Source organism: Coregonus clupeaformis, chromosome 35, assembly GCF_020615455.1.
Source record: "Coregonus clupeaformis isolate EN_2021a chromosome 35, ASM2061545v1, whole genome shotgun sequence".
NCBI lineage: Eukaryota > Metazoa > Chordata > Actinopteri > Salmoniformes > Salmonidae > Coregonus > Coregonus clupeaformis.
The window spans coordinates 17,240,779-17,257,775 of record NC_059226.1 but is presented as its reverse complement, the minus strand read 5'-3'; the positions used below and the strand labels follow the sequence as shown (position 1 = coordinate 17,257,775).

The 16,997-nt window shown below is 45.1% G+C and overlaps 1 pseudogene; it reads left to right on the top strand.

Moving 5' to 3' along the window:
* Window positions 1-5,311: 5,311 nt before the first annotated feature.
* The window catches only part of LOC123482604, a 30,349-nt pseudogene continuing 18,663 nt past the window's right edge, over window positions 5,312-16,997 (top strand).

Sequence of the window (16,997 nt, the reverse complement as noted above, 5' to 3'; positions counted from 1 at the left end):
AAGTCTACTTCCTAAGTTTGAGTTATTCACTGCGTTAGCACACTCCGCCAACCCTGATGTTCTAGCAGTGTCTGAATCCTGGTTTAGGAAGGCCACCAAAAATTCTGAAATTTCCATCCCCAACTACAACATTTTCCGTCTAGATAGAACTGCCAAAGTGTGTGGAGTTGCAATCTACTGTAGAGATAGCCTGCAGAGCTCTATCATACTATCCAGGTCTGTGCCCAAACAGTTTGAGCTTCTACTTCTAAAAATACACCTTTCCAGAAATAAGTCTCTCACTGTTGCCACTTGCTACAGACCCCCCTCAGCCCCCAGCTGTGCCCTGGACACCATATGTGAATTGATTGCCCCCCATTTATCCTCAGAGTTCGTACTGCTTGGTGACCTAAATTGGGATATGCTTAACACACCGGCCATCCTACAATCCAAACTAGATGCCCTCAATCTCACACAAATTATCAACGAACCTACCAGGTACAACCCTAAATCCGTAAACATGGGTACCCTCATAGATATCATCCTGATTAACTTACCCTCTAAATACACCTCCGCTGTCTTCAACCAGGATCTCAGCGATCACTGCCTTATTGCCTGCGTCCATAACGGGTCTGCGGTCAAACGACCACCCCTCATCACTGTCAAACGCTCCCTAAAACACTTTAGCGAGCAGGCCTTCCTAATTGATCTGGCCCAGGTATCCTGGATGGATATAGATCTCATTCCGTCAGTATGGTTCCGCCTGGTTGTTCTTTAAAAGTAATTTCCCCTCAATCTTAAATAAACATGCCCTATTCAAAAAATACAGAACTAAGAACAGATATACTTCTCCTCAGACTTGACTGCCCTTGACCAGCACAAAAACATCCTGTGGCGTACTGCATTAGCATCAAATAGCCCCCACGATATGCAACTTTTCAGGGAAGTCAGGAACCAATATACACAAGCAGTTAGAAAAGCAAAGGCTAACTTTTTCAAACAGAAATTTGCATCCTGTAGCACTAACTCCAAAAAGTTTTGGGACACTGTAAAGTCCATGGAGAATAAGAGCACTTCCTCCCAGTTGCCCACTGTACTGAGGCTAGGAAACACTATCACCACCGATAAATCTACAATAATCGAGAATTAATTTCAACAAGCATTTTGCTACGGCTGGCCATGCTTTCCACCTGGATACCACTACCCCGGCCACCAGCTCTGCACCCTCCGCTGCAACTTGCCCATACCCCCCGCTTCTCCTTCACACAAATTCAGACAGCTGATGTTCTGAAAGAGCTGCAAAATCTGGACCCCTACAAATCATCTGGGCTAGACAATCTGGACCCTTTCTTTCTAAAACTAGCCGCCGAAATTGTCGCAACCCCTATTACTAGCCTGTTCAACCTCTCTTTCGTAACGTTTGAGATCCCCAGAGATTGGAAAGCTGCCGCGGTCATCCCCCTCTTCAACGGGGGTGACACTCTAGATCCAAACTGTTACAGACCTATATCCATCTTGCCCGGCCTTTCGAACGTTTTTGAAAGCCAAGTTAACATTGCATCCTGTGTCTTCTGAGAGAATGGCGCAGATCAAAAGAGAGACAGCAGCTGACCAAACAATGACAGAGTTGAAAGAAACAATACTGATTGGATGGCCTGCACAGAAAAACAACTGTTCAAGGAGAATACAGGATTACTGGATGTGCAGAGCAGAGCTCACTGTTGTGGATGACATAGTGTTCAAAGGCAACAAGATTGTCATTCCCATGACACTACGCAAAGAAATGCTACAGAAAATACACGAGGGCCACTTGGGTGAGGAAAAATGCAAACGACGAGCACGAGAAGTAATGTACAGGCCAAGAATGAACCAAGAAATCAGCCAGACCACTGCTTCATGTGAACTGTTTGACCTACAGGCCAAAGCAGCAAGCAGAACCGCTAATGCCTCATCCAGTACCCAACCGACCCTACTACAAAGTTGGAGTTGACCTTTTTGACTGCAATGGCAAAAGTCACATTGTTGTTACCGACTACTACTCAAACTACCCTGAAGTAGCAACACTGCCAACTACCTCCAGCAAAGCTGTAATCACCTACCTGAAATCAGTCTTCGCAAGACATGGTGTTGCGTCAGAACTGTCCTCGGACAATGGTCCGCAGTTCTCAAGTTCTGAATTCCGATCGTTCGTCAATGACTGGGGATTCCGACACAACACCTCCAGCCCCAACTACCCAAGGTCCAATGGCTTAGCAGAAAGTTCAGTCAAAATTGTCAAAGGTCTGATGAAAAAGGCACATGAAGGAAAGGAGGACTTCCTAAAAAGTCTGATATACCGCAGCGCACCGCTGCAGAATGGACTTTCACCTGCACAAATGTTGATGGGACGTCACATCAGAACCAACCTACCCATCCATGAGGACTTGCTAACACCCAGAGGTGCTCACAACGTCAAACTCGCAAAGGAAAAACAGAAAGACAAATAAACAGCGACACGACAAAAGTGCAAGACACTTACCTGAACTGAAACCTGGAGATCATGTACGACTCCAAGACATCACTACAGGAACCTGGATGCAGCAAGGGTGCGTGCAGAGTGAAGTTGCACCGCGATCCTATGAGATCCAAACAGAGCATGGATCACAACTGAGACGAAACAGAGTGGATCTAAGGCTTCAGCCATTCACTCAAGGGACTGAGGATCATCAGGAGGATACTGCTGAAGTGTCAAATGCCTTTACCAATGGTCAATTCAGTCAGAACACCCTGACTGACAATGAACGCTGTTCAACTGCTTCAGGAAGCACTTCTGCAGAACGAACAAAAAGGACTGTCAGAGCCCCTGAAAGGCTTATTGAGAATTGCTAAAAAATATATATATATGAAAAAAAGGGGGCATCTGGATTGGATGTTTTTGTTTATGTGAAAAGAAATAGAGCCACAATGGAGTATTGCTGGACAGAGACTGCATTTAGTTGAGAAAAAAAAGGGGGGAAAGAAATGTGTGTTATTGAAAATTGCATGTTATGCAGGTTGAGTAAACAAATGTGATGTGACATGTTTAGTTACATAGAAAAAGTAGTTTTCTTTCAAAGGAAGGAAGATGTGTTGTTATGTGTTAATAACATGAAGACTACGTTACCCAGCAGGCTATGCGAGGGGGGGAAGTGGAAGTATGCCTTGCATGGCTACACAAGGAGATTGCTAGCTAAAGTATCAGTTTATTAAAAGTAGTTCAACCTATGCCCCGGTTTGTCATTATTTAAAGGAACAAACATAACAATAGGGGTAACACTTTTTTTGTTTGCAGGTCTTACCCTTCTCTTAGTCTTACCTTTTGTTCTACTGTTTGTTTTCTCAATTTGGCAATAACATGCAAACAAACTCTAAATCTGACCTGAAGTCACTGTCTCTCTGAGTGCTTGTATAATTTTCTCGAATGTTCATTTCCACCCTGGTGTTGTTCTTTGTTTGTTTGTTTGGGGATGCCATCTTTTTATTGTTAGCTACTTAAAGGAGAAGTTCGCTTTTTTACATCCAAATCTCAATTTTTGATGTAAATGGCATGTTATAGAAGGGTCCAGACACTTCTTTTTGCGATTTCACTTGTTTTTGAGAAACCTACCCCAACCAGCGATTAACTTCCTCATCCTCATTGTGCAGAACGGGGGCTCTGAAAAAACATGAACAAATGCTAAAAAACAACAACAAATATGTCATTTTAGAAATGGAAACGGTCTCTCAATATAGTGATGCATGTCTTTAGATTATATGAAATTGTGTGATTCCGAACATATGTTATATTCCATTTTGTGCGATTCAAGCTGTTTTCCCTGTCCAGCTGATCCATTCTCCGTGTAGCCTGCTACTAGAATGGACGGAGAGGTATCGCTCGAGTCGCAACAAAATTGAATATAATGTTGCGGATAAAGTTCGGAGTGACACAATTTCACGTGTACAACATCTAAAGACCTGCATCACTATACTGAGAGTGTTTCCATTTTTAAAATGACATATTTGGGTGTTTTTGGAGCATTTGTTCATGTTTTTTCAGAGCCCCGTACTGCACAATGAGATGAGGCAGTGAATTGCTGGTTGGGGTAAGTTTCTCAAAAACAAGTGAAATCGCCAAAAATGTGGTCTTCTAGGTTCCAAAAAGTTGGACCTGGACCCAAACAAACCCAATCATAAACAAAAAAAGGGGGGACATTCAGACCTGAACCCGAATAGACCTGATGACAACCAGACCTAGACCCAACCCGTACATCTAGACCAGACCCGATTGGAACCGAGTGACCAAATAATTATGTTTATCAGCCAAGTTGGGTCCACTCGGGTCATCAGCTATAGTTACATAGACCCGAGACCCGGCGACAATCAAACAGGACCTGACCCGGACCCGAGGGAAAAGTTAGAATTTTGGACACAGACCCACTCGGTTCCTGGGTCGGGTCTCGAGTATTCGGGTTCAGTCGGACCCATGAAGACCTCTAGTCTGGACCCTTCTATAAAATGCCATTTACATCAAAAAAATATATTTGGTTGTAAAAAAGCCAAATTCTCCTTTAATGAACTGGCACATTGAGGCATGATTATTACTTTGTGCACAACAACATCTAAGACATCCAGCTTACAGGGAGTCTCCTCAGGAAACGTATTATCAGCTCCAACACACACACACACACACAGCCTGCTAGTCAAGCCCACTTCTTCCAACAATAGCTTGTCATCACTCCACACTCTCCACTGTCCCATTTCCCAATGTGGGCCTGCAGCTTCTGTGTCTCCTCATGGTAGTGGAAAGCTGGAGATAGAGAGGGAAACTGGAATCTGTATTTACCATACACACCTCTGGGCACAATGGGTGCACCATGTCATGCTGTTGGATACCACTTTTCAATGGCTGTGTGGATCTCCATTTTGTTCATTACAATACATTATGTTAGTGAGTTTAGCTGCACCACAATACTAACCAATATGTAGGCCCCTGGACAATGCAAGTCAATTTCTATAGGACACTGCAGGCTATTGTGTTTCCTCTGAAGAACATTTTTCCCACCTCATCCATCCATGGACCTATCTGTTCAGAATCTTCATGAATTACTCGTATTGACTCTTGCCATTCATAAATCCTGATAGAAAATGAATGAACACACAGAACCCTACTATGTCTACCTCAATTGGCACCTTGGTACCCAGGTTGTCGCATCATCTCTTGTGCCGCTGGAGAACTGCATGGCAACGGGAGGACGCTTGGAGATAGAATGAGGGGAGGGTACTATGGTCCCACGTGTCCTCATCACCGCAGACCCAAAGCAATTCTGTTCATTTTATATCTACCATTTCCACATACCGCAGATTCGCATACACTCATGCATAGATACAGCTTACACACGCACAATCCTGTAGGATTTATGCATACGTGCACTCAAATCTCCCCATTTGACCTATTCTACATAATCTAGGCTAATATGTCAATTCCAATATTGATCGGCTCTGGCATAGGCTATTAGGCCTATTTGTTTCTTCATTTAGTGATAGGCTATTTAATTACATTGCCTGATATCGGTGAGACTGTAGGCTACGAGCTGAACGGGGAGATGAGGGGACGAGCATCAGCTGTCAACCAGATTCACTCGGTGTTTTTTCTCTCTCGCCATAATCGTTTGAGCGTCGGTTTTCTTTTTGTCTGCGCCTGTTACATTGTAACGCACTCGATGTTAATTCGGGGGAATATGTGAACATCATGCTGGCGGTGTGGTGCTTTGTCTTTGCTGCAGTGGGCGAGAGGCTTGCGGTGTCAGGTAAGAGGGATGACGGGAGAGGGGGGAAGCACCCTTTTCATTTCCAAGTTTACCCCTGCCCAATGTAGGCTATTCCCAATTTTTGCATCTGCAATCACTTCTTCCTCTGTAGACTAGTCTACAATAGTGTGTGTGGTGGTAGCGCGCAGCTGGAGATAGTTGCCTATGTGCCAAGAACGTAGTGTTTTTAAGATCCCTCTCCCTTCCAGTTCTACGGATGCCGTAGATTTGCTGCATCAACACATTTTCACCGCAGCGCTATTGCCCCTACATCCAGGGCTCGCGCGTAGAACCAGCGCCTGACGCGGTGCCATATCAGCCTATTTATGTCAAATATCATTTTAAAAACAATTATCGTTTTTCTGTGTGATAATCTGTGTGGGGTTTAAAGTTGGCAGTTATCAGGTCGACTCAAACCCCTCATGTTATACCCGGTCTCCCGCGTTACAGGCGGGGGCAGGTCGACTTTGGTGCGGGATGCGAGTTTGTGGGACTGGTTCTCGCCAGAGGAGCAGGGAGACAGCAGCGACATTGCGGCCGAAGTCACCTATCCAAAGCGGCTGGTGCAGCAGATGGAGTCGGAGGAAGAAATGTCCCACGGCTATTTGGATACCCGCGTGAAGAATACCACGGGAGGCACCTCGGTAAGTATAGACCTCTGTCTATAATGGAGAAGTGGGTGTGGCAACCTGTTTTTATTGGAGTTATTTATTCGTTTCCTTTCCCTCTCTTGCATTCCCTCTCTTGTATTACATTCCCAGTTCATTATTTAAACTAATGGTTTCTCCCCACCCAAATTATTTGTGCGAACCCTTTCTTGCCTGTTTTGGCCTGTCTCTTGTTTACTAAGTTTATCATGAGATCCATCCCAAACTGCACAAGCCTATTGTCAGTTCCATATTGCCCTAACTTCCACTCTGTGACTGGCAGGTGTGCTTTTCTTACTCTGAACCTCCAGGTGTCTTCAGCTAGCTTGTGTCTGCACTGAGGGATAAAGCCATTCTTAGTCAGAAACCTGGTTTGGGTGTGACTAATTGATGCAAGACCCACTGGCTCTCTCCTGCTGTATGTCTGGCGCACCTCTGCCAGTTGGTCAAGAGCAATGCAGTACTCTGTGCCACATGCTCTGCCCTCACTGAATGACAGTGAAGGGAGGTGGTTTGCTGCAACCTCTAAGCCCACTAAGTTTGCCCTTTATTAACCAGCATCAGATAATGACCACCAAGTCCTTTCTGGTCTTGCAAAACAGCAACTGATATATATATATATATATATATATATATATATATATATATATATATATATATATATATATATATATATATATATATATATATATATATATATATATATATATATATATATATACACACTGAACAAAAATGTAAACGCAACATGTGTGTTGGTCCTATGTTTCATGAGCTGAAATAGAAGATCCCAGAAATGTTCCATATGCACAAGAAACGTGTTTCTCTCAAATTTGATGCACAAATTTGTTTACATCCCTGTTAGTGAGCATTTCTCCTTTGCCAAGATAATCCATCCACTTGACAGGTGTGGCATATCAAGAAGCTGATTAAACAGCATGATCATTACACAGGTGCACCTTGTGCTGGGGTCAATAAAAGGCCACTCTAAAATGTGCGGTTTTGTCACACAACACAATGCCACCGATGTCTCAAATTTGGAGGGAGCGTGCAATTGGCATGCTGACTGCAGGAATGTCCACCAGAGCTGTTGCCAGATAATTTAATGTTCATTTCTCTACCATAAGCCACCTCCAACGTAGTTTTTAGAGAATTCGGAAGTACGTCCAACCGGCTTCACAACCGCAGTATGGTGCCGTGTGGGCGCGTAGTTTTCTGTTGTCAATATTTCTGTGCAATTTGAATGCACAGAAATACCGTGACAAGATCCTGATGCCCATTGTCGTGACATTCATCCGCTTCAGCAGGATAATGCATGGCCCCATGTCACAAGGATCTGTACACAATTCCTGGAAGCTGAAAATGTCCCAGTTAAAACATTGCCTGCATACTCACCAGACATGTCACCCATCGAGCATGTTTGGGATGCTCTGGAGTCTGGATCAACGTGTACGACAGCGTGTTCCAGTTCCCGCCAATATCCAGCAACTTCACACAGCCGTTGAAGAGAAGTGGGACTACATTCCACAGGCTACAATCAACAGCCTGATCAACTCTATGCTAAGGAGATGTGTTACGCTGCATGTGGCAAATGGTGGTCACACCAGATACTGACTGGTTTTCTGATCCACGCCTCTACATTCATCTGTGACCAACAAATTCATATCTGTATTCCCAGTCATGTGAAAGCCATAGATTAGGGCCTAATTCATTTATTTAAACTGACTGATTTCCTTATATGAACTGTAACTCAGTAAAATCTTTGAAATTTGTTCCATGTTGCGTTTAGATTTTTGTTTAGTATATATACAGTGGGGCAAAAAAGTATTTAGTCAGCCACCAATTGTGCAAGTTCTCCCACTTAAAAAGATGAGAGAGGCCTGTAATTTTCATCATAGGTACACGTCAACTATGACAGACAAATTGAGAAAAAAAATCCAGAAAATCCCATTGTAGGATTTTAATGAATTTATTTGCAAATTATGGTGGAAAATAAGTATTTGGTCACCTACAAACAAGCAAGATTTCTGGCTCTCAACAGACCTGTAACTTCTTCTTTAAGAGGCTCCTCTGTCCTCCACTCGTTACCTGTATTAATGGCACCTGTTTGAACTTGTTATCAGTATAAAAGACACCTGTCCACAACCTCAAACAGTCACACTCCAAACTTCACAATGGCCAAGACCAAAGAGCTGTCAAAGGACACCAAAAACAAAATTGTAGACCTGCACCAGGCTGGGAAGACTGAATCTGCAACAGGTAAGCAGCTTGGTTTGAAGAAATCAACTGTGGGAGCAATTATTAGGAAATGGAAGACATACAAGACCACTGATAATCTCCCTCGATCTGGGGCTCCATGCAAGATCTCACCCCGTGGGGGTCAAAATGATCACAAGAACGGTGAGCAAAAATCCCAGAACCACACGGGGGGACCTAGTGAATGACCTGCTGAGAGCTGGGACCAAAGTAACAAAGCCAACCATCAGTAACACACTACGCCGCCAGGGACTCAAATCCTGCAGTGCGAGACGTGTCCCCCTGCTTAAGCCAGTACATGTCCAGGCCCGTCTGAAGTGCATTTGGATGATCCAGAAGAGGATTGGGAGAATGTCATATGGTCAGATGAAACCAAAATATAACTTTTTGGTAAAAACTCAACTCGTCATGTTTGGAGGACAAAGAATGCTGAGTTGCATCCAAAGAACACCATACCTACTGTGAAGCATGGGGTTGGAAACATCATGCTTTGGGGCTGTTTTTTCTGCAAAGGGACCAGGACGACTGATCCGTTAAAGGAAAGAATGAATGGGGCCATGTATCGTGAGATTTTGAGTGAAACCCTCCTTCCATCAGCAAGGGCATTGAAGATGAAACGTGGCTGGGTCTTTCAGCATGACAATGATCCCAAACACACCGCCCGGGCAACGAAGGTAGTGGCTTCGTAAGAAGCATTTCAAGGTCCTGGAGTGGCCTAGCCAGTCTCCAGATCTCAACCCCATAGAAAATATTTGGAGGGAGTTGAAAGTCTGTGTTGCCCAGCGACAGCCCCAAAACATCACTGCTCTAGAGGAGATCTGCGTGGAGGAATGGGCCAAAATACCAGCAACAGTGTGTGAAAACCTTGTGAAGACTTACAGAAAACGTTTGACCTGTGTCATTGCCAACAAAGGGTATATAACAAAGTATTGAGAAACTTTTGTTATTGACCAAATACTTATTTTCCACCATCATATGCCAATAAATTCATTAAAAATCCTACAATGTGATTTTCTGGATTTTTTTTCTATTTTTTGTCTGTCATAGTTGACGTGTACCTATGATGAAAATTACAGGCCTCTCTCATCTTTTTAAGTGGGAGAACTTGCACAATTGGTGGCTGACTAAATACTTTTTTTCCCCACTGTATTTAACTGTAACCAACAGGCATTACACCCTATGTTGGGGCACAATATCTGGGACTTGAACCCAAAACCTTCTGACCTACTGTACTCCCCCACTATGCCACCCCATGCCACATATTCATAATTACAGTCCACCGGAGACAAGAGTATCTGAAAGAGATCTGAAACAGAAGCCTGTTGTGTGAATGTGATTTTTAACTGCTTGGCCTCATCTCCTCGCATGATAAAAGGCTCTGTGTGGTGAAACATTCAGATCTCTCATGGAGAGCTCCTCTCTCCTCCATTCCTCTATTATTCAATGGTGTGTTGAAGTATGTCCCCATCAATGATTCAACAGGCCTGTGTGAGAAGTGCTACTTGGGCCAAAAACTCCACTGGTACAAAATCACCCACTTTTTTTTTTCTTCTATCTCTTACTCTCTCTCTCTCTCTCTCTCTCTCTCTCTCTCTCTCTCTCTCTCTCTCTCTCTCTCTCTCTCTCTCAGACCCTACACTCTACCTCACCCTCCAACCCCCTCTCTTTCTTTATCTTCATACACCCTCTCTCTGTCTCTGAAGAGTAAGGTGTACGTGGGATGGAGGGTGAGGTTCTATGTAGGTCTACATCCTTCAATGGGACACCAGAGATCAATGAGTTAGCCAGCTAACTTGCCTAAATATTCTGATATATATATATATATATATATATATATATATATATATATATATATATATTTATTTTATATTTTAAAGGATAAGCTTGAAATGGGCATGGTGTAATTGACTCAACAACCAAAACACATTTCTAAGTTTAGCTTTCTTAATGAATCAAAAAATCAATAGTTATTTCTGGTTGTTTATCAAAGTTAGCTGGCTAATTTATTGATCCTGCTTTGTAGTATATCCCTCTGGTGGGTTGAGTGTTGAGTTGGTTGAGAGAATCATTACACTCATCTGGAGATAAATCTCGCTCTGATTACACTGATTGGTTTAACCTACCGTGTGATGTGATTGAAATATTTAAAGAGGCTCATGGGTATTTAGATGGAGATCGTGCAAAAACCCGGTGTTGTTGTTTTTGGAGTTGTTTTTGAGAAGTGGTATAATTGGTATAGAGTGATATTTTTACTTAATTAGGAGGATTCTGTTGGTTACATTTAATTTATTTTTATCCTCAGTAGTTTTTTCTGTAGTCATAAGTTCTTAATTTTTTTACAGAGAATTCTAAACAAGTTTAGATGGAATATTCCTAGCTGTCGTTCTGACTCATGGATTGATCAACTATTCCATAGGGTTAACTTTTGATTCCAAGTTGTATAGCCTACTGTTTTTACAAGTGGCTTTCCTTATCAATGGACTGGAAGTGAAGATATATCTTTCTACAGCATGTGCACATTTCAAATAGTTATTTAAAATCACTGGTTGTTACTGAGTAATGAACCTGCTATGACAAGGTTCCCTGAGTAATGACATTGGGGTTAGAACAGTATCAAGATGCCTTGGTCTCACAGACAGGGTGTTGCTGGTTACCACCTAAATATCCTGAGGGGTGTTATAATTCAGGGCTGATAAATACTGATGGATTCAAACAAATCTATTAATCTATTGATTTACCAAAATAAACAGTCTTGATTACTTCACACGAAAATCCTTGGATTGATATCCATGACACCACATTTTAGTCCTTCCTTGAGCCAAGCAGCAGAACTACCCTCTCCTTGCTCCAGCTGAAGTTGAGTTGTGTGAAATGATTGGAGGGAATGATTTCCGAATGGGAGACTTGTCTCAGTGAAAGTCCAGTGATTCACTGCAGCCTGTATCCTGCAGACTGAATTACTGTGGCATGGGATTGAACGCTGGCACTGTTTGTGCTTGCAACACTGTGTTTTGACAGCTATAAATCTCTGGCAGCCAGTAAAGCTCCTCCTTGCTTTCTTACCTCTCAGTTTTTTGGCAGCTGACAGTATGGACACATTGGCTTCACACCAGCTTAATGTAGATGGATATTTAAAGCCTGTAAACCCTCTGCCCTTGCATCTCTATCACTGAACACAAATGCACTTCCTGGATGGCGTCAGTAATGCATGTTGGAATGGAATCAGTCCAGCCAAATCACTGGACACTTTATCAATCCAACTATGTTAGCTGCTAAATTGCTTTTGATACATATGCAGTATTGTGCTAGCAGAAATGTCTTTATGTATTTTTGTTTGTTATACTTCTTAAAGGTTGATAGCTGCCATTGTGACTCACCAAACGGGTGAACTGCTATTAGAGTGGTTTACTTTTAAGTGGTTATTCCTGTAATGTCTCTCTCTCTCTCTCTCTCTCTCTCTCTCTCTCTCTCTCTCTCTCTCTCTCTCTCTCTCTCTCTCTCTCTCTCTCCCTTCCCCTCTCTCCCTTCCCCTCTCTCTCTCCCTCCCTCTCACCCTTCCCCTCTCTCCCCCTCCCCCCCCCCTCTCTCTCTCTCTCTCACTCTCTCTCTCTCTCTCTCTCTCTCTCTCTCTCTCTCTCTCTCTCTCTCTCTCTCTCTCTCTCTCTCTCTCTCTCTCTCTCTCTCTCTCTCTCTCTGTCTCTGTCTCTCTCTCTGTCTCTCTCTCTGTCTCTCTCTCTCTCTCTTACTATTTAAGACAGTCCATTTGGCCCAGAGTTGTTTCCAGGTGGAAGCCTTTGGACACACCTTCACCCTGGACCTGGAGTTAAACCAGTGAGTAGATTTGATTTGTGCACAATTTTGATTTATCATCTTGATCGGCGTATTCGCCACATCCATTTCCATCAGTCCGTATTTTCTTAATCGCCACAGTCATCAACATTGGCATTGCCATAACCGCTACCATTAGCAAATACACTTTGCTCCTTCCATTTATGACACATGATCAAGTGTGTAGTGGAGCATTAGGGACACAGAGACCCTGAGAGCTCCATCAGTACAGCTAACCACCCTAGAGAGACTAGAGAGAGAGACAGGAAGGAGACAGAAAGAGAGAGGGGGGGACTGCATATCTATTCACAAACAGAACAGACTACAGAGAAAGAGGATAAACCGTAAACATAAAGGATATGCCTTGTTGTCTTAGACATAGTGTAGGAGCTTGGCTTGAGGTATAGTTTATGAGAGGGTGTCTGTCACAATAACAGAGGTGTTTCTGTGTGTTTTCTCTCTACAGCCACCTCCTGTCCTCAGACTATGTGGAGCGCCACTTTCACCAAGACGGCAAACCCTCACAGTCTATGGTAGTGTGTGTGTTTGTGTGTGTGTTTGTATGTATGTTCTAATTAGGGCCCTGTATTTTGCGCAATCATATGATATGCCTGGATTTTAACCGTTATTTAAAGCTTTTTCAACAAACTGTCCCATTTTCTTTTTAAGTCAGATCCAGCACCATCCTCAGACAATTGCTTTCATTTTTGGTGTAATTCATTTTTGGATAAGGCTTAAAATACAGGATAAATTCTTGCTATGTCACATGATTGTGCAAAACACATGTCCCTAGTTATAATAGAAGTTCTAACCATGCCTCTGATAAAGCTCCTGTGTTTTCTGCGTACTGTAGACATACTGTAGACATACTGTAGACATATTGTAGACATTGTATGTTATTGTCCAGTAGGCTATAGAGATCTGTTTTGTGTCTTACTGAAATCAGATACGCCCATCCTTATCAGATGGAATGACATTAGTGTTGACCACAATCTCATGAAAAGTAAGTGAAAATGAATGAGTGCTACAGTATCAGGAATGCACTGTGTGATTGAGTGGCTAGTAGACTACTACAGGAATGTCAGTGCCTCCAGAAAACCAGTGGGGAAAAGTAGTGTTTTTTTCTATTTGGTTCATTGTACTACACACGTTACTAACTGCCCCTCGCCCCCCAGCCTCAGCAAGAGCCTCCCTTTGATCCACACACTCATTCCCAACTCTCCCTCTGCCCACACTAGCCAATCAGGAGCCTGTTCCCATGGCAACGAGTCAGCTCTGCAGTGTCATTAAGTTCTTGGCAGAGAGGAGAATGAAATAAGACAGAGAGAGAGAGGGGAGGAGAAGGAAGAGGAAAAATGAGAGTAAAAGGCCAGTGAATACAACGGCAGGATGGGTGATGGTATCAGAGAGAGTAATTCTGTGTGTGGTTTTGCAGACAGTTGGTTCTTTCAGAGAGCAGTGGTGTGGGTGGGAGGATGTACAGTACGCCTGCAGGGATGGAGCCACATACTCGCACTGCCAGACCTGCCAGACCAGGCCAAGCACTTGACTCTATGCCAACTGTGGTTGCTGTGTCTCTCTCTATCTCTGCTTTTATTAGAGTGGTATTGTATTCCCTGCTATCCCAATCTCATACTCAGTAGTGGCTCAATGACCACTTTAGATGAGTCATTACGGGAAAGTGTTTCTAATCTTTGAAGGAGACTAATTTTTGAAGGAGAGGCCTTCACCTGGACTAGAGACTTATACTCAGACTTATACTTAGGTACACCACCCCGTTCATGGAAATGGTTTGCTCCTACAGACAGTGAGTCGCGTGGCCGTGTTTGCTATATAAAGCAGGCAGACAGGCAACGAGGCATTCAGTTACTATTCAATTGATCGTTAGAATGGGCAAAACGAGTGACCTAAGCTATTTTGAGTGGTATCTCAGAAACGTCCTGCCTCCTGGGCTTTTAAGGCACGACAGTGTCTAGGTTTTACAGAGAATGATGCGACAAACAACAAACATCTGGTCAGCGTCAGTCCTGTGGGGGAAAACAGCTCGTTGATGAGAGGTCGAAGCAGAATGGCAAGAATCGTGCAAGCTAATGGACAGGTCACGAACAGGCAAATAATGGCGCAGTACAACAGTGGTGTGCAGAATTGTCACGGTTCTCTAAGACCGAACCCAGAAGCAGACCAGGACAAGGTGAGTTGAACGAATGAGAGTGTTTATTTACAGGGAAAAGATGCAGAATAGTCCAGTAGACGGAGCGGGTGGCGGAGATGAGTAGGTGGTGGTGAAGTAGCAGATGAACTGATGGCACGGCAGGGGTTGGGTGAAGGTTCCGGGAGAATGACTGTAGACAGAACAAACGGAGGTAAGTACAAGGCAGGTCAACAAGATGCAAAAAACAACAAAACTAACGCTAGTACTCTGAGGCTGATACGCTGGCAAAACATACTGTTAATGGCTAACGATCCGGCAGGGAATGGATGTTAGGCCAGAGCCTAAGAAGGGTGATGATCAGGACCAGGTGTGCAGATTGCTGATGGGATGCAGGTGCGGAAATCAAGAGAGCTCCCCGGAGCGTTCCAGAACCCTCGGGAAACTGGAGATCACGAACAGAAAAACTAGTCCACAGACAGGACCCGACTCAGACTGCCGGGATCGTTACAGTACCCCCTCCACGAACGCCACCGGGCGGACTCCCGGAGCGCCAGGATGGAGGCGGTAGAAGTCACGGATGAGGTCAGCATCTAGGATCTGTCGCCGCGGAATCCAACTCCTCTCTTCAGGACCATACCTCCCAGTCCACGAGATACTGGAAACCCCGGCCCCGCCGTCTGGAATCCATGATGCGTCGCACCGTGTAGGGCAGGACCACCTCCGATCATCCGAGGGGAGGAGGAGGAGGCGGAGGAGGCAACAGAGGACTGAGGAAAACAGGCTTGAGGCAGGAGACATGAAAGGTGGGATGGACTCTGAGCGTCCTCGGGAGTTTGAGTCGAACTGCCACCGGATTGATCACCTTCTCCACCACAAACGGACCAATGAACTCGGGTAACAACTTCCTAGACTCAGTCCGTAAAGGAAGATCCCCGTGGCCAACCAGACCCTATCTCCGATGGTGTAGGTGGGAGCGGGGATCCGGCGACGATTCGCCTGGAGCTGATACCGGTCCGAAACTCTAAGGAGTGCCTTTCTGGCCCGATGCCAGGTCCGGTGGCAACGACTAATATGGGCCTGAACAGAAGGCACTGAGAGCTCCTTCTCCTGAGAAGGGAACAAGGGAGGTTGGTAGCCATACAGGCACTGGAAGGGAGACATCCCAGTGGCAGATGTAGGGGAGAGTATTGTGGGCATACTCAACCCAAGGCAACTGAGAGACCCAGGAGGTGGGGTTGGAAGAGGCCAGGCAGCGTAGCGTGGATTCCATCTTCTGGTTGGCTCTCTCCGCCTGACCATTAGATTGGGGGTGAAAACCAGATGTGAGACTGACTGTAGCTCCAATGGCCAAACAGAAGGACTTCCAGACAGCAGAGGTAAACTGAGGGCCACGGTCGGAAACGATATCACTGGGCAACCCGTGGACCCTGAAACCCTCCCCTAACCAGGATCTCGGACGTCTCCGAGGCAGAGGGAAAGCTTGGCAATAGGCACAAAGTGGGCGAACTTGCTGAATCTGTCCACGATAGTCAGAACGACCGTGTTCCCTCAGAAGCGGGCAACCCAGTGACAAAGTCCAGGGCCAGATGCGACCATGGTCGCCGGGGAATAGGAAGGGGGGTGAAGTAGTCCAGAGCTGGGCCGATTGGTACTCTTATTCTGCGCACACACTGGACAGGCAGCAACATAACCCCGAGTATCCTCGGCCATGGCAGGCCACCAAAAACGTCTGCGAAGAAACGCCATCGTCCGAGCCACGCCAGGGTGACAAGCCATCTTGCTGGCGTGGGACCATTTGAGGACCGCAGGGACGAACCGACTCAGGCACAAACAACCGACCGGATGGACCGTTACCGGGACCGGGCTGCGTCCGAAGAGCCGCCATCACCTCCTCCTCAATCTTCCACCTAACAGCTCCCACGACGCAGTTCCGGGGGAGAATTGTCTCGGTCTTGGACCCACTCTCCTCCGTCTTGGAGAACATCCGAGACAAGGCGTCCCTTGCCGTTCTTAGATCCAGGTCGGAACGTCAGGGAAAAATTGAATCGTCCGAAAAACAACGACCACCTGGCCTGACGGGAGTTGAGACGTCTAGCCGATTGCACGTAAGCAAGATTCTTGTGGTCAGTCCAGACAATAAACGGCTGCTCCGCCCCTCCAACCAGTGGCGCCACTCCTCCAAGGCAAGTTTCACCGCGAGAAGCTCCCGGTTACCCACATCGTAATTCCTCTCCGCAGGCGAAAGGCGACGAGAGTAGTAGGCGCAGGGATGGAGTTTACTGTCCGTGGAGCATCGCTGCGACAGGATGGCGCCAACTCCCACATCGGACG